The sequence below is a fragment of the Ranitomeya imitator genome, chromosome 8 (genome assembly GCF_032444005.1).
Source record: "Ranitomeya imitator isolate aRanImi1 chromosome 8, aRanImi1.pri, whole genome shotgun sequence".
NCBI classification, from domain to species: domain Eukaryota; kingdom Metazoa; phylum Chordata; class Amphibia; order Anura; family Dendrobatidae; genus Ranitomeya; species Ranitomeya imitator.
The window spans coordinates 61,077,638-61,096,831 of record NC_091289.1 but is presented as its reverse complement, the minus strand read 5'-3'; the positions used below and the strand labels follow the sequence as shown (position 1 = coordinate 61,096,831).

The window sequence follows — 19,194 nt, the reverse complement described above, 5'->3', positions numbered from 1 at the left end:
ACAAGAAACTTACATGTGATCCGACGGCAGGCTTTCAGAGGGAGTTACAGCTTCTGATCGATGACTCCTTAAATAATGGACTCATCGATCAGAAGCTGTCTGAATTTTTGTTTGTTAATTCGCCTATTACTCCTGTCCTGTACACATTGCCAAAGATACACAAGGATTTATTAAATCCCCCCGGACGCCCCATTGTATCGGGCCGGGGTTCCATGTGTAACAAGGTGTCAATCTTTTTGGATAAGATTTTACGGGTTTTTTCAACTTCTGCCGGTTCCTACATTCGTGATACGAATGATTTTTTGGTGAAACTTAATACTGTTTCGGTATGTGCCTCAACTCTCTTGGTGTCATTTGACGTTGTGTCTTTGTACACCTCCATCGAACATGAGAGGGGTCTGGATGCAGTCGGTGTGGTGCTGTCGGGCTCGGACGTGTCGCCGGATTGTGCACGGTTGGTCCTCACTCTGCTGGAGTTCATCCTCAGGAGGAATTTTTTCCTCTTTGGGGATGATTACTACCAGCAGTTGAGGGGTACCGCCATGGGGTCCAATGTGGCCCCTACGTACGCTAACATCTACATGGCGGTACTCGAGGACCAACACGTGTACAGATCCAGCTTCTGGCGGCACGTCCGGGCCTGGTGGCGCTACATCGATGATATTTTTTGTGTTTGGGAGGGTACCCATGAGGACCTCCTTGGTTTTCTGACAGAATTGAATCATATACACCCGGAATTGAAATTTACGATGACCTGTTCGGTGGAGAGGGTACAGTTTTTGGATACTATGGTCTATAAACAAAATGACAAACTTTGTACTGACCTGTTTATTAAAACAACTGATAGGAACAGTCTTCTATCTTATGATAGTTACCATCCTAGACGTATGATGGATTCACTACCGTGGAGTCAACTTCTTCGGGTACGAAGAATAGTCACTGATACACAGATTTGTGATAAGAGGTTGGACGAAATGTGTGACAAATTTATTCGAAGGGGGTACCCACAAGTGAAAGTTATGGGTCATAGAGATAGGGCTGCGAGATTGACTGAGGAGGATTTACAACGCCAGAAGGGGGACAAACAGAAACGGGTACCATTTGTGTCCACTTATTGCCCGGCCAGTAATGGCATTGCTAATATCCTTAATAAGCATTGGGGGATTTTGCATAGGGGTTTACCTCAGATTTCAGATTTTTGCTCACGCCCCATTCTCTCTCATAGACGAGGACGTAACCTTAAAGATTTATTGGTCAAATCAGATATTGGGGCTGGGAGAGTTGCCATCCAGAGGACTTTGTGCCCCCCTCGGATGGGCAACTTCCCTTGTCTCAATTGTGCGTGCTGCGGGAATATGCTTAAGGGCGACAGTTTCTGTCACCCGCATACTGGTAAAAAATTTACAATTAAAGAACGGTATACGTGCTCATCAAAGTTTGTCGTGTATTTGATAGTCTGTCCATGTGGACTTATGTATGTCGGTGAGACGACAATGGAAGTGAGACAACGAATAAGCAAACATAAGAGCACGATACGTACGAATCTAACTGACCTACCAATACCTAAACATTTCAGTGAGTGTAGACATTCTGTTAATCAGTTGCGTTTTAGAGTAATCGATGGGGTCCCGACACTGAGGAGAGGGGGTGATAGGAATCTTATACTGAAACAAAAGGAACTAAGGTGGATTTCAGTTTTGGGAACACTACAACCCAAGGGGCTTAATCTGGACTATAATCTACAGATTTGCACTACATAATTATTTGCAATATTGATGTGCTACAGGTAGTGTGATAGTTATGTTCAGATGTATAGGATTCTCCCTCTTGACATAGTGTGCGCACTCTATTCCATATGTTTTAATATTGTGCTGTTTTTGTATTTTGTTTTTATTGTAATCTGTTTTTTGGTTTTTTTCTCTTTTGTGCACATAGGGTCGTGATTTGGCAGTCAGAGAGTGGATGGAGGTGCCTTATCTGCTATTTATAGCGTATGGTTTATATGTTGATATGTTTTGTATTTCTTTCTCCCTGCGCTCCCTGCCTGCTTCATTGCGGTTATTTGTGAGGGATGGTTGCCATGGAGTTGGCTATGCTTGCGTCTATCTTGGAGCGCTGGCCTGGTGCGGCGTGTGGGCGGGCTGGTTGCCGTAGCAATGGGCTGTGGCGCCTGGTCCGGTCATGCGATTCGCTGCCGGGTCTAGCGCTCTGATGTAGACGCTGACTCTGGGGCGTCTGGCGCGGGCGCGCTTGGTTGTGCTGGGGGGCGGCCTGTTGGTCGTCCGCTTGGTGCGCCTTGCGCGTGCGCTCCTCCGCTCTATGACGTCGGGGACGTCCGGCGCTTGCGCATTTGGTTATCGCTGTGGGGCGGTCAGGTGATCGGCCCTGCGGTGTGCCGTGCGCGTGCGCCGGCGTCCTATGGCGCTCGCATGCATCCTTGTACTTTCTGCTCTGATTGGGGGGTTTATTTTTTGCGCCTTTTCTCCTAACCCACAGGGATTGGATGAGAAGGGGGATTGGCCCATGGACATCTTGCGATTGGTGGAGATGTCGATATGACAACCGGACAACAAATGCAATCATTGGACCGTACACCTATGTGATGTCTGTTTATATATGTGATTTTGAATTATATGTTTTTCCTGTATATATTTTTATACGATATGGGTAGGGATGGTGCTGTTTAGCTGCTATCTAGTAGATATATGTATAGTATTTGAGATTTAAGCACATTAAATGTTTATTTAATAAAGGCCGCCCCTTGATGGTGATTGGAGCTCATGTGGGTTTCACACTATTTAAGATGGCTACTTTGGACAGTGTGTATACTTGACAAAGGCCAACCAGGCCGAAACGTTGTACTTTTATCATGGCGGAATAAAGAACTTTTTTGGATTAACATCACCTGGTATGGATGCTGCTCTTTCTTCTTCATATACGTTTTTGTCCGATTGGATCCTTGGATTTTGGAGCGTGCATCCGTTGTCTGAGTGCTGATGGTTGACCTCGTTGTACAGTCGCTAATACAAGTCTATGGGTAAAAAAACGCATCCTGCGAGCACATTTGTAGGATCCGTTTTTTTCCCAAAACGATGGATTGCGACGGATTGCTAAAAACGCAAGTGTGAAAGTAGCCTTAGAAATATCGGCCTTTCTATTATATATCTATGGATATATCTATCTATAGATATATTTATAGATAGATATATAGATACATAGATGTATCTATCCATATATCTGGCTGATTTCACACATCAGGTTTTTGCCGTCAGGCACAATCCGGCGAGTGCATATAACACAAAAGTGCAAATATCAAAAGAAACCAGATTTAAAGGTCTACTGCAAAGTAATTAGTATATAAGTAGAATTATATTGTGTTTAGGGTACAGACAACACTCTCCTATAAGATATCTGAAAGGGTAGTATTCCTATTAATAATAAGGCATCTTTTTAACATACGGTAATCCCTTACTTATCCCCATCTAAGGGGATTCCATCTACCGGTACGTCAGTTAAATAAGGCTATAACCATAACAAATACTCAATGTGGTGACCCCGGCGATGGGAATATTAGGAGGGCATGTCTCACCTCGTGCTAGATAGACCTCTGCACACACCCTAGAGGGGTAAATCTGGAGTCTTTTGATATTTTCACTTTTGTGTTATATGCACTCTCATTATTCTGATATGTGCTTGTTTTTAAATTGTGTGTATTGTTATAAATAAAACGTGTTAATTTTTTATATAAAACTTCCATTAGTTCTCCTGAGTCTTATATGGCTAATCCATGGAGGTATATGCTACTATTAAGTGACTAACAGTGGTCACGAAATGAATCTGGTAACGTTGATATGTATGTAGTATGTATGTTTTTTTTTTTTTTTTCATTCAACACATTAGCCGGATGATGGGACTACTACTCTCCCATCATTGGCTAATGTGTCAATCACTGTCACTGTAGTAGGCATCGTCCGATGGGACTTTTGGTCCCATCGGACGATGCCTGCACACACGCACAGAGCCCCGGCAGGCCCGCACAGAGCCCCGGCAGGCCCGCACAGAGCCCCGGCAGGCCCGCACAGAGCCCCGGCAGGCCCGCACAGAGCCCCCGGCACGCCACACAGAGCCCCCGGCAGTCACGCACAGAGCCCCGGTAGGTTGCACAGAGCCCCGGCACGCCGCACAGAGCCCCCGGCACGCCGCACAGAGCCCCTGGCAGTCACGCACAGAGCCCCGGTAGGTTGCACAGACCCCCGGCACACCACACAGTGCCCCAGCAGGCCCGCACCCTACTTATATGTATCATTAAGCTTTTTCTTCAAATATATAGCAGCTAAAAAAATAACTTACCGTATATACCATCTGGTTTCCAGTTCTCTACATGCAGACCAGTAATGTAAATAATATAAAGGCAAGATAAAAACAGCATAAAAACACTGTATCAATGTAACTCCTAAATAAATGACTGGGATATCTGTGGGGGAGGAGGAACAGCCATAGCGCTGAAGCAACAATGTTGGGAATGTACTCACAGTTGGCGAGCGTTGGACAATAGTAATTGTTAGCGTGGGGAATAAACTTTGCATTAGGCCATGTTCCCACATTCAGTATTTGGTCAGTATTTTACATCAGCATTTGTAAGGCAAAACCAGGAAAGGAGCAATCAGAAGAAAAGTAAAATAGAAACACATCAGCACGTCTGTAGTTATCACGCACTCCTGGTTTTGGCTTACAGATACTGATGTGAAATACTGACCAAATACTGAACATGGCCTAAGAGGTACACGCCACTTAATGAATCAGGCGAGGCATTAACTGTGGCATGCGCCTCGTCACAAATCTTCCTCCAGTTATAGACTGGAATAAGATTTGTATCATAAGGAACGTCACAGCTCCTCATGAATTTGACATGTGTGGGGATGGACTCCACGGCTCGTCCTGCCCAAGCTCTGGCCACTTTGTCAGAGTTTGGCAAAAATGGCATAGAACGTCAACAATCAGCTAAAATACTGACCAAATACTGAAGGTGAAAACGTGGCCTTAAAAAGTATCAATGGTCCACTAGTATGAGAATTTGAGAGGATGAGCATGTAGTTCTACAGCAGGTTTTTTATTTGTTTAAGTTTTAAAGCACTTTCAGTTTAGAAGGGTGAACACCTAGAGAATGATCAGAGAAACAATAGGGAACAGAGCAATAAATGCAGGTGACAGAATTACCCAGCACAAGTCAGGGAATAGGATTAGCCTCATGATCCTGCACACAAAGTACCTTTCTTCTCTGTTTATTTATGTAAATACAAGAAAAACTAATTATATACACCACCCAGTATGAAAACATTTAGACCTCGATTCATCAGTTTTAAGGCCCCTTCACATTAAGCGACGCTGCAGCGATACCGACAACGATCCGGATAGCTGCAGCGTCGCTGTTTGGTCGCTGGAGAGCTGTCACACAGACAGCTCTCCAGCGACCAACGATGCCGGTAACCAGGGTAAACATCGGGTAACTAAGCGCAGGGCCGCGCTTAGTAACCCGATGTTTACCCTGGTTACCATCCTAAAAGTAAAAAAAACAAACACTACATACTTACCTACCGCTGTCTGTCCCCGGCGCTCTGCTTCTCTGCACTCCTCCTGTACTGTCTGTGTGAGCACAGCGGCCGGAAAGCAGAGCGGTGACGTCACCGCTCTGCTTTCCGGCTGACCGACGCTCACAGCCAGTACAGGAGGAGTGCAGAGAAGCAGAGCGCCGGGGACAGACAGCGGTAGGTAAGTATGTAGTGTTTGTTTTTTTAACTTTTAGGATGGTAACCAGGGTAAACATCGGGTTACTAAGCGCGGCCCTGCGCTTAGTTACCCGATGTTTACCCTGGTTACCAGTGAAGACATCGCTGGATCGGTGTCACACACGCCGATCCAGCGATGTCAGCAGGGAGTCCAGCAACGAAATAAAGTTCTGGACTTTCCTCAGCAACCAACGATCTCCCAGCAGGGGCTTGATCGTTGGTCGCTGTCACACATAGCGATTTCCTTAACGATATCGTTGCAACGTCACCAAAAGCAACGATATCGTTAACAATATCGTTATGTGTGAAGGTACCTTAAGTTTGGGTTCTGGCATAAAGCTGTTTCAGTTGTTGTGCCAAAATTTTGCAACTTTTAACATTTTCATATTAGTCCCAGACAGCCGAGCCAAGATGTCCAAACGCAAGAGTAGTTTAACCAGGAGGAAACATGGCCTGACACTGGTGACAAATTAATCATAATTTATGTCACAAAAGTGGAGTAAATTACAGCTGCAATGTACTCCAATCTTTGACTGGAGTACATTTCTTGCGGTCGTGCACAGCAGCTGGAAGATGCACTAAATTCATTAAGAGACCTGCGATTATTAATTAATTTGGCGCATCTTAAGGTACCGTCACACAAAGCGACGCTGCAGCGATATAGACAACGAAGCCGATCGCTGCAGCGTCGCTGTTTAGTCGTTGTGTGGTCGCTGGAGAGCTGTCACACAGACAGCTCTCCAGCGACCAATGATGCCAAGTCCCCGGTAACCAGGATAAACATTGGGTTACTAAGCCCAGGGCCGCGCTTAGTAACCCGATGTTTACCCTGGTTACCATTGTAAATGTAAAAAAAAAAAAAAACACTACATACTTACATTCCGGTGTCTGTCGCGTCCCCCGGCGTCAGCTTCCCTGCACTGTGTAAGCGCCGGCCGTAAAGCAGAGCGGTGACGTCACCGCTGTTCTCTGCTTTACGGCCGGCCGGTGCTGACCCAGTGCAGGGAAGCTGACACGGAATGTAAGTATGTAGTGTTTTTTTTTTTTTTTTACATTTACAATGGTAATCAGGGTAAATATTGGGTTAGCATACAACAATCTTTTTTGGCTATATTGTTATCTGTGTTTCCACAGTAATCAGATTTGCTGATCTTTTTTGGCTAAATATCGGGTTACTAAGCGCGGCCCTGCGCTTAGTAACCCGATGTTTACCCTGGTTACAAGTGAAGACATCGCTGGATCGGCGTCACACACGCCGATTCGGCGATGTCAGCGGGTGATCCAGCGACGAAATAAAGTTCTGGCCTTCTAGCTCCGACCAGCGATGCCACAGCAGGATCCTGATCGCTGCTGCGTGTCAAACATAACGATATCGCTATCCAGGACGCTGCAACGTCACGGATCGCTATCGTTCTAAAGTTGCTCAGTGTGAAGGTACCTTTACTCCAGTGTACGCTTGTTTCTTCATCAAGACCTGCGTTTTGTGTGTCAGTCTTGATTAAGCGGTGTACACAGCAAAATAGAATTGAAGCCATGTGCACATCAGCTGCCCCTGTCATAGATGCATTATATTTGACGGGAATATTAGTGATGCTGGCAAAACAGAAGTTTTCTTATACCTATATCTCATCAGCAATCTATGTATTGGCAACAAACGGGTTACTTTTCTTCACGCTTGCAGCAGTTTGTTTTGGCTGCCGTTTGGGAGGGTCATTACATCCTAGATCCTGAAAACAAAGAAACCCAATAAATCCATCAATTCACCTTTCTAGTCTGCACCAAAGAGCGTTTTGTAACTTGCTGCGTAAAGTTAGACAATTATAAAAAACATTTAAAGGGTAAGGCTGTAATTATGAAAACATAAATTATCCAATAATTATTAGTGAGTCCCAGACTACTCAATGCACAAATCCCAATCAGATTTTTGTTCTACACGTTTTCCTTAAATAGGTAACAAAACCTATGATAAAAAAAACAAATTGAGCAAATACCCTGCAGTAAATAGATAAACACAGATGCTTCTCAGTAAATTAGAATACCATCAAAAAGTTAATTTATTTCAGTTCTTCAATACAAAAATTGAAATGGAGTCATTACAGAGTGATTTATTTCAAGTGTTTGTTTGTGTTTATGATTATGGCTTACACCCAATGAAAACCCGAAAGTCATTATCTCAGTAAATTAGATTAACAAAAAATGCCTGAAAAGTCTTCCTAAGCATTTAAAAAGGTCCCTTAGTCGGAGTAGGCTTCACAATCATGGGGAAGACTGCTGCCTTGACAGATGTCCAGAAGGCAGTAATTAACACACTACATGAGGGTAAGCCACAAAAGGTCATTGCTAAAGAAGCAATGTCATAATGCATAACACACTGCGGGGCAGGGATTACCGAGGTGGGTGGCCGCACTGCCAGCACAGGCGCAGTCTCCAAGCCTGGCTGGGACGTCAGACCGCCAGAGCTTACTGCGCCTGCCCCACAAACATTTACACAGCGCAGGCGCCGGATTTGAAGAGAAAACAGCGCGGAGGGGGCGGCGCCGAAAGCCCCTGAAGATGTGAGTGACGGCAGAGTACCGTTCAAGCTGGGGATTGAGGACCCGCCTCCGTGGACAAAGATAGGTATTTTTGCAAAGTTTCAAAGCGCTTTATTTTAGTAATACCTGAACACAAAACTAAAAGAGCCACCTTGTTAGACTGCAGCATTACTGCTGCACAAGGCGGCTCTTTTAGTTCATAATGGCTGGAGGGGGTGACAGAGGCCCTTTAAAAAAAACAATATTACTGTGCTTGATTGGCCAGCAAACTTGCCTGACTTTAACCCCATAGAGAATCTATGGTGTATTGTCAAGAGGAAGATGAGAGACAATGCTGAAGGCTGTTATCAAAGCAACCTGGGCTCCCATAACACCTCAGCAGCGCCACAGGCTGATCACCTCCATGACACGCCACATTGATGCAGTAATTGATGCAAAAGGAGCCCCGACCAAGTATTGAGTGCATTTACTGAACATACATTTCAGCAGACCAATATTTCGGATTTTAGTATCATTTTTCAAGCTTGTGTGATAAAGTATTCTAATTTACTGAGATAATGACTTTTGGGTTTTCATTTTCTGTAAGCCATAATCATCAACATTAACACTTGAAATAGACCACTTTGTAATGACTCTATATAATATATGTTTGACTTATTGTATTGAAGAACTGAAATAAACAAACTTTTTAATGATATTCTAATTTAGTGAGAAGCACTTGTAGCAATAGTGCATGAAAATAACATAGGGGATTTAGTTAACAATTTTTATAAAAAAAATAAAGTTAGAGCCATCCCACTGCTTCACGATTACCCTATTCAAGACAGGGCAACAGCACAACATTGGTGATAACTACCAGATATGTAACGAACTTTGGGACTGACTAGTAAAGGAAAAAAAAAAAAATAGAAAAAAAAAAATATAGTTCTTACCGATAACGGTATTTCTCTGAGCCCATGACGGCACCACGGAGAGAGGGGATCCGCCCACCAAGGACAGGAAACCTACGGATAAAAAGGCGGTACCACTCTCCTGCATCAGTTGTTTTACATAGAGAACGATGGGAGACTACTAAAACATTTGTAAATTTTAACTGTTTATCATAACGAGATACCGCGTGTTTAAAGACTATAAATAGACTATGGCACTAATTTGATGTGCGCACCCATAAGTGAAGGGAGGGAATGTACGGGTGCCGTCATGGGCTCAGAGAAATACCGTTATCGGTAAGAACTATATTTTTCTCTGATCGCCCATGACGGCACCACGGAGAGAATTGCATAGATAGTACATTCAGGGAGGGACCACCGCCTCCAGAACCCTTTTACCGAAAGTAAGGTCTGAAGAGGAGATTAGGTCCAATCTATAGTGCCTATAGAATGTGGATGGTGAAGACCAGGTAGCAGCTCTACATATCTGGTCTATGGAAGCTCCGGCTTTCTCCGCCCAGGAAGTTGCCACTGCCCTTGTTGAGTGAGCCTTAACCTCCCCGGGAACGGACATCCCACTTGTCGAGTATGAGAGACTGATGGCGTCCGTGATCCATCTTGCTATGGTGGCTTTGGATGCTTTTTTCCCCTTCCGGGGACCCTGGAAACACACAAACAGAGAGGGATCCTCCCTACTCTCTCTAGTGGCTTCTATGTAATGTAAGAGACACCTTTTTACATCTAGTGTATGTAATGTTTGTTCCTCCTTATTTTTAGGGTTGGGACAGAAGGAGGGGAGAGATATCTCTTGGGACCTGTGAAATTTTGAAGCCACTTTCGGTAGATATGCTGGGTCTATTTTTAAAATGACTCTATCCTCTAGAAATTGTGTGTAGGGAGGATTAGCTGAGAGAGCCTGTAAGTCGCTAACCCTACGGGCAGAAGTGAGGGCGACTAACAGAGCAGTTTTTAGAGATAAATTTTTCAGTGAAGCTTCGCGTAATGGTTCAAATGGAGTACTAGTCAGGGCTTTAAGGACCAAGTTTAAGTCCCATTGAGGAACAACTTTTACTGGAAGAGGCCTCGATCTTCCTGCTGCCCTGATAAATCTAGAGACCCATCTGTTTGAAGCCAAGTCAAAATTGAATAGGGCTCCCAAAGCTGCCACATGAACTTTTAGGGTACTAGTGGCCAACCCCATCTCCAACCCATTTTGTAGGAATTCTAGTATGGAAGTAAGGGGAATTTCTTTCCCTATTCTTACACCTGAAGAAGACAGAAATTTTTTCCATACCTTGCCGTATTGTTTTGTTGTAACCGGCTTCCTACTTTGTAACAGGGTTGAGATTAGCCCCGGAGAGAACCCTCTGCTCTCTAATAATTTCCTTTCAAGAGCCAAGCTGTCAAGTGCAAGTTCTTGACTCGTGGATGACAGACTGGGCCCTGCGACAATAGAACCTGAAGGTCTGGTAATACCCAAGGGTCGGATATTGACATCTTCCTCATCCATGAGAACCAAGGTCTCTTCGGCCAGAACGGGGCAATTAGGATGACCAGCGCCCCGTCCTCCCGAATCTTCCTCAGCACTGCTGGAATCAGAATAAGAGGAGGGAAGGCATAGACAAGATGGTGACCCCAAGATATCAGGAAAGCGTCCACCGCTACTGGGTTCCCCAGAGGAGATAGGGAGCAAAAGGAGGCTACTTTTTTGTTTAGATGGCTCGCAAAGAGATCTATTTTGGGAACACCCCATCTTTCTGTGATCTGGGTGAATATTGACTGATTTAGTTCCCATTCCCCCTGTTTTAGGCTGGACCGGCTGAGGAAGTCTGCTTTGTAATTGTCTACTCCCTTTATGTGTAGGCTTGTTAGGGATAAGAGATTGCTCTCGGCTATTTGCAGGATTGAGTCGGTCACTTCCATTAGATTTTTGGAACGGGTACCCCCCTGGTGATTTAGGTAAGATACTACCACCCGGTTGTCCGACATTACTCTTACATGGTGAGAGCGAAGGACCCCCAAGAATTCTTGAAGGCCAAATTTTACTGCAAGGAGTTCCTTCATGTTGGAGGATTTGTTTACCAGAGATGGAGACCAAATGCCCTGGGCTACTAGGTCGCCCAGATGGGCCCCCCACCCTGAAGGGCTTGCGTCTGTAGTCAGGACTTTCGAGACCTGAATTACCCATGGGACTCCCTGGGAAAGATTTTCCTGCGATTTCCACCATGTTAGAGAGTGATTGGTGCGAGGAGATAGAGTCAACTGCCCGTCTAAATGCCCTCCTAGATGGATTTGCTCCGATAATATCTGCCATTGAAGGACTCTCGAATGTAATTGGGCCCACTGGACCGCTGGAATACAAGAGGTCATGGAGCCTAAGAGGGACATGGCCTGACGGAGTGTTATGGAGGGGAGAGATTGGGTTCTTGATACTAAACTTTTTAGTTTTTGTATCTTGTTCTCTGGGAGCCGACACTCCATCTTTTTGGAGTCTAGAGTGAGACCTAGGTACTCCTGGACCTGAGAAGGCATTAGTCTGGATTTCCCTACGTTTATTAGCCAGCCCAATTCCTTTAAAGAATGCATCACTATTGCCAGTTGATCCTCGCAATGTTGCGGGGAGGAGCCTATCACCAAGAAATCGTCCAGATATGGAACGATTAGGGTATTTTCTTCCCTGAGGTGAGCCATTACCTCTGCTATCAGCTTTGTGAAAACCCTCGGGGCTATGGCAAGGCCAAATGGTAGAGCTGAAAATTGGAAGTGATTTAGGACTCCCCTGATGTGAACTGCCATCCTGAGGAACCTCTGGTGATCCTTGTGTATTGGGACGTGATAATATGCGTCCTTTAGGTCCAGGACCACCATGAAGCATTGGGGAAACAACATTTTGATAGATGATTTTATCGTTTCCATCTTGAATGCTTGAACGTCCAAGTAATCGTTTAGTTTTTTTAGATTTATAATGGTCCTGAAGGAACCGTCTGGTTTCTTCCTCAGGAATAGAGGGGAATAGTACCCTTGCCCTCTTTCTTGTGGGGGAACCTCCAGGAGTACTCCCTTTTTTACTAGCCCGATGACCTCGTTTTCCAGTGCCAGCTGTTCTTCTGCCGAAGATCTTATAGATGTCATCGTAAAAGAGGGACGGGGCCATTTTTTGAATGTCAGCCTCAGACCTGATTCTATGATGTTTAGAATCCATTGACTGGAGGTAATCTTTTTCCAGGCTGGGAGAAAGAGAGATAATCTCCCTCCCACCTGGGGCGAACCTTCATTGAGAAGGCTTCTTGGTATCGCTGGGGTTTTTGTTAAAGATGAACCCCTTGTTCTTGTTCCTCTTATCCTCCCACTTTCCCTGGCCTCTCCCAGGGTTCTTACGGAAAAACCTCTTGTTCCGAAAGGGCTTCCGGTAAGAGGGGAGACCTAGAGAGGGAAAGGACTTTTTCTTGTCCCCTGCTTTTTCCAAGATATCATCTAATGTGGAACCGAACAAAAACTCCCCTTCGCAGGGGATAGTACACAATTTTGTTTTTGTTTGTAGATCGCCAGGCCAATTCTTAAGCCAGAGGGCACGCCTGGCCGCATTAGCAAATACTGCCGACCTGGCAGCTAATCTTATAGAGTCTGCCGAGGCGTCAGACAGAAAGGCCGCAGCTCCCCTTATTACGGGTAATGTCTTCAGCATCAAGTCTCGGGAAGTTTTCCCCTTTAATTGACCCTCTAGTTGATTCAACCAGATCATTAGGGAGCGAGATGTGCATGCTGCTGCCACTGCCGGTTTCAGGCCTCCTCCCGCTGACTCCCAAGAGCCCTTGAGGAAGGCATCCGCCTTCTTGTCCATAGGGTCTTTTAGGACCCCCATGTCCTCGAACGGGAGAGCGAATTTCTTTGATGCTTTCGCTATTGCTACATCTAATTTGGGGGCTTTTTCCCAAAAGGAGCAGGATTCATCCTCAAAGGGGTATTTCCTTTTGGGAGTTAGGAGAGTCTTTTTCATGGGTTTTTTCCATTCCTTTTTGATTAGCGCTGCAATTGTTTCATTAAGCGGAAAAGCTCTCCTCTTTTTTTGTTCTAAGCCCCCAAACATAATGTCTTGTGCTGATTTTTTAGGGTGGGAGTCTACTAACCCCATAGTACTCCTCACTGCCTTTATGAGGCCATCAGTGTCCTCTAATGGGAAACAATTGTGACCTCCTGAGGAAGAAGTGGATGACGAAGACGCGGAGGAGGAGTCGGAAGATACCGAACTCGCACTATCGCTGTCAGATTTAGAGACTGGGGACGGGGACCTGTGTCTGGTCCTACTCCGTTTTCTTCCCCTTTTAAGGGATTTAAAGGTATCTTCCACCTGCTCTTTAATCAGGTTTTTAAGATCTGTTGCAAACCCGGGCAGGCTTTCTGATACCGTCTGCTGTATGCAGGAATTACATAGCTGCTTCTCCCAGGCGAGTGGAAGATCCTCTTTACAGATGGCACAGACCTTGTGCTTGGTTTTACCTACGCTTTTCCTTCCCTAAAAGAGACAAATAATAATCTTACTGTCTCTAACTTTCACGAAGATCAACTTACCACCTCCAGGACCCATAAATACCGGTTGGGAATTCTCAGCCTCTGGCTTTTTCCCCGACGCCGTGCTGGACTCCTTGCTGTGTTGAGACCTTTGGCGTTCTTTGCTGGTGTCCTGGTAACCTTTCTGCTGCCGCCTTTTTTGCTGCTGCTGCGATGCTATAGGTGGAGGTGATTCAGGCAAGGGAGATGCCGGGTCGCTCATACTGCTGCTGCTGGTCTGCGCAAAACAACACTTGCTACGCTGGCGCTGACACGACTGCTCCTGAGGCTCCTGCCAATATACTGCAGAGCCACTGGGGGGGAAGTAAATCCTCCCATTTAAACTTTCCCGCTGCTCCTCTTTTTTTTTTTTTTTTTACTTCCCGGCGCCTGCGCAGTAGCGCCCGGCCGGCACGAGGAGCGCTGAAACGCTGGCGCCTGCGCAGACGCTCCTGCGTCTTGTAGAACGCCTAAGCGTCATGTCGGGATCTATGGAGTGTCCAGCTACGGCGAGGAGCGCCGACGCCTGCGCAGTCGCTTCCGCGGCGCCCCGCGAGACCAGCGCAGTTCCGGGCATGCGCCGACTTTCCAAGATGGCGCCCGGAGTACAGATATGGCGCTGCTGACCGGCACCCCCGGTCCTATGCAGACCCTTATTGCGCGGCTCTGCAAGCCCGATGGCGTTGCAGTGTGCAGGCTGACGCGAGCTAGGGGAGGGCCACGCCGCACCTCCCGCAACCACAGAGGGACCCCCCTGGATGTTGCCGCTGCTGCATCTTACCTGAGGAGGTGACCGCGAACTCCTTGTCACCTCCTCCACGCACCCTTGAGGCCCACTAGCCCCCAGCGGTGGTGCCTCGGGTCACCACCCCAGCCGAGGCAGAGGGACCCCAGCTGCCTGAATCGGACTGGTTGGCCCCGGAATTCCAACGCTGACTGGTAAGTCCGTAGGTCTCCCATCAAGGACAGGAAACCAACTGATGCAGGAGAGTGGTACCGCCTTTTTATCCGTAGGTTTCCTGTCCTTGGTGGGCGGATCCCCTCTCTCCGTGGTGCCGTCATGGGCGATCAGAGAAAGTTTATTATGCAACAAATAAAACACAGCTATATATGAACATAATGTGCAAAAAGGACATATCTGCAGTACATTTATGCAACTGCGGCCTCTGAGGACAGTGTTCTCTGTCCTCTGAATGGGTTTTTGTATACACATACACGTGACAAACAATCAACTCATCACCAACACAAAATGGGCAGCAAAGCAAATGTGCTTGTTTTTTTGACATACGCATTTTCTGATATAGCACGAAACTGACAACAAATTGTCATTTTATCAGTATCTTCTATGAAAAAGTTACGTAAAAAGGTAACGATCAATGTGGTCACCTTTTTTTGTTGTTACTGTTGCAACATGGCCATCATTGTAGATCAAAAACAGGCATTATCTCTGTAAGCAAATCATTACCAAACGGTGACTTACTTCTGCATTACTAAAAGCCAGCCAATGTTTATATTATTCTCTAGGGCAAAAATCACAGAATATACTGTCATTTTCTACATGAATTAGTGCTGTGTGTCCAGAGCTCTGAGATTAAGGCTGCATTCACCCATGACACGTCCTAGTGCTGTCCGCTTTTCCCTCAGACTGTACATTGACCCAAGAACACAGCTTAAAGGGAACCTGTCACCCCGAAAATCGTGGGTGAGGTAAGCCCACCGGCATCAGGGGCTTATCTACAGCATTCTGTAATGCTGTAGATAAGCCCCCGATGTTACCTGAAAGATGAGAAAAAAACGTTAGATTATACTCACCCAGGGGCGGTCCCGCTGCTGGTCCGGTCGGATGGGTGTCTCTGGTCCGCTGCGGTGCCTCCCATCTTCATTCCAAGACGTCCTCTTCTGATCTTCAGCCACGGCTCCGGCGCAGGCGAACTTTGTCTACCCTGTTGAGGGCAGACAAAGTACTGCAGTGCGCAGGCGCCGGAAAGGTCAGAGAGGCCCGGCGCCTGTGCATTGCAGTACTTTGCTCTGCCCTTGGTTGAGACTCGAGCATGCTCGGAAAACTCGAGTAACGAGCAAACTCACTCGTCACTACTCCAGACCATTGGCAGAGACAGCTAAATTGAGAAAGATCTGCTTACAATCACACGTGTGGTGGTCATACACACAGAATAGAGAAGATCGCATTTGAGCTGCCAGTTCATGGCTATTTTATACGAGATGATCCAGACTTTACAGAGGCCAACACACACTCTACACACAGAACGATCAATAAAATGATCATTCTGTGAGCGTAGAATTTCACGTGATCGGCAGCACAACTTCTGTGCACACAGGACAATCTGCTGCCAACACAGATGATTTTTTCCCATACTTTGTAGATGATGAGGCTGATAGTGGGAACGCCTCGTCTAACTGGACCAGAAGGGTATGTTCCCATGTAGCATCTGTGCCGCAGTGACATATGCAGCGGTATTTGTGGCTGCGGATATTGTTGTGAAGTAGGAATTACAACATCTGAAATAAGCAGTGACGGGATAAACATTGTGCCACAAACAGTGCACGCAAATAATAGCCCACAACTGTGACGCAGGTATCGCCTTCAGTTAGATGCTGCGTCCACACATTGTGTGATTTCTGCCAATATGAACACTGCAGTAATGAAACATACATTTTTGCTGCAACTTCAGAAAACCACAGCAAAAAAAAAGCAGCATGTGAACACAGCCTAAAAACAAAGTGGAGCTCAAATACAGGGGCGGTTTTCTGACCCATGATTTCCCTCTATAAAACTGTGGGAAGGAACAATGAGCAGCTGTGGAGGTCCCGGCACATCGTCAGCCGCGGCAGGACATATTGGACGAGGGGTTCTGCAGACACGTCAGCGGTTATGGCCGGGATCACACAAGCGTATGTCACGGTCTGTAGACGGACAACAATGGCCGCTGGCCTCGCGACTCCATCTTACAGCCTCAGGCTGCCGTCACACTAGCAGTATTTGGTCAGTATTTTACCTCAGTATTTGTAGCCAAAACCAGGAGTGGAACGATTAGAGGAAAAGTATAATAGAAACATGTGCACCACTTCTGTATATATCACCCACTCCTGGTTTTGGCTACAAATACTGAGGTAATGACCAAATACCGCTAGTGTGACGGCAGCCTCAGCGACACACGAGGTTAGAAGGGTGAGTTATAAGGGTGAGCTGGGAGACCCGCTGCCGGAGCGGACATTGTGCACCGTATACAGACCGAAACGTGCGCGTGTGAACACGGCCTAAGAGCGGACACGTCAGCCGGTCCGGGGTGGCCGTATGACGGCACAGTGCCAATATGTCACCCCACAAGCCCGTACCTGGTCCTGTCACACAACGACCGCAGCCCAGGATCTCGCCCCAACAGTCTTCCAGACGCCCAACTTGCCCCGTCAATCTGCAGCAAGTTCCTGGTCACTTTGTTCACTACGGTGGACAGCGATCTGCAGGGGGAAAAATGGCATTACAGACATGTGAGGACCATGACACACGCACAATGTGAGCGAGTCAGTCACAACATCACAAAGAAACGCCAGAAGTGGGCAGCGCCACAGGACAAGAGACCAGTCAGGAGCACACAGGCTCCTCCACTCACCGGCCGCACAGAACAAAGGCAGACAGAAGTGTACAAAGCAGCAGCCGCGGTGCTCCCCGTGTGCGCGCAGGTGACAGCGACACAAACACACACTGCTGTCATCCGAGGATGCAGCTGTCCGCCGTCCCCTCCAGCAGCCCGCTGGTTGGCCGGCCCGCCTGTCACTCAACACCGCAGCGCCCTCCTTATTGGTGGGTTTAAACGGGCAGAGTGAAGACGCAGGTCCTGCAGGAAAAGGCTGGACTTGTGCTTGGCTGCCTGCCGCTGGTATTAGCAGACGGCGTGTGTCTGTAGCCGAGGACGGAGGGTGGACAGTGTGCGCTGTGTGCACATTCCGCGGCGGCTGCGGGAGAGGCGCGTCTTCTTGCCGCGGAGTGCGACTCCTCCGCCGCCGCCTCTGTGCGTTCTCTTTGTGGTTTCTCTCCCGCCCTTTTGTGTCTCTGCTCAGTGTGTCACGTTGTGCTGGGTGAGCTCATCTTCACCACAGGCTCTCCATTGTGGCTCTCTATCGTGGCTCTCCATTGTGGCTCTCTATCGTGGCTCTATCGTGGCTCTCTATGGCTACGTTCACATTAGCGTCGCGTCGCTGTTGCGTCGGCGACGCACGGAAAAACGCGCGCAAAAACGCGCGCGTTTTGCGACGCGTGCGTCGTTTTTTTACGAAATCGGACGCAAGAAAAATGCAACTTGTAGCGTTTTCTTGCGTCCGACGCTAGCGTCTAAAACGACGCACGTGTTGGAAACCGCGTGCAAAAAGACGCACGCGTCCCCTATGTTAAACATAGGGGCGCGTCGCCGACGCAACAGCGACGCGACGCTAATGTGAACGTAGCCTATTATGGCTCTATGGCTCTCTATCGTGGCTCTCCATCGTGGCTCTCCATCGTGGCTCTCCATCGTGGCTCTCTATCGTGGCTCTCTATCGTGGCTCTCCATTGTGGCTCTCCATTGTGGCTCTCTATCGTGGCTCTCCATCGTGGCTCTCCATCGTGGCTCTCCATCGTGGCTCTCCATCGTGGCTCTCCATCGTGGCTCTCCATCGTGGCTCTCTATCGTGGCTCTCTATCGTGGCTCTCTATTATGGCTAGTCTCGGATGCTTTACAAGGAGAGATTTGGTTTTTTTTGCAGATTTTGGCGATGGAGAAGTGTTTTCATTGCAATAAAAAAAAAAAAAAATCCCGCTGAGGCTCATTGTTATTAGGAAGACAGCGCCGCCATGGTTCCCCTGTTTGATTTCTACGAGGCTGAAGTTGGTTTCTTATTCGGCAATTTTTTCTTTTCTGTTTTTTATAGGTTTTACAAAAAAAAAATAATCATCACAATAATAAAACACAATGCATCGATGAGCCCTGATGTGAATACACTTAAAAACGGCTACAAAAACAATAAAACTGGCACAAAACTGGGCATCAACATGGGCACCAAAGAGCGCTGAAGAAAGGGTTAAATGCCTTTGGGCCACTGATCTCACACTGCAGACATATAGAACAGGGCGCCCCATATCCAAACCAGTTATTTCCAGCCTGGCCCAAATGGGTTCTGGGCATTAGAACTGGTATCAAAGTGGGCAGACAGTCAATTCTTGCCATTTTAATAAGTAACTGATGTTTTTAAGGAGTTAAATGACTTTGGGTCGCTGATCTGATACATAAAATACACAGACAGTGATGCCCTGCATCAAACCCAGGTCCCTCCAGCCTGGCCCAAATGGGTTCTGGGCACCAAAACTGGCATCAAAGTGGGCAAACAGGCCATTTTCTCAGATTT

The 19,194-nt window shown here is 46.9% G+C and overlaps 1 protein-coding gene across 1 annotated transcript in view; it reads right to left on the bottom strand.

Moving 5' to 3' along the window:
• The window catches only part of SUN2 (Sad1 and UNC84 domain containing 2), a 116,159-nt gene extending 98,607 nt beyond the window's left edge, over positions 1-17,552 (bottom strand). The window contains exons 1-2 of the mRNA XM_069737017.1: positions 17,427-17,552; positions 17,152-17,274 (exon numbers count right to left, since the gene is read on the bottom strand). The gene's annotated coding sequence lies outside the window, so the exon portion shown is untranslated. The remainder of the gene's footprint in view (positions 1-17,151; positions 17,275-17,426) is intronic.
• Between the last annotated feature and the right edge of the window lie 1,642 nt (positions 17,553-19,194).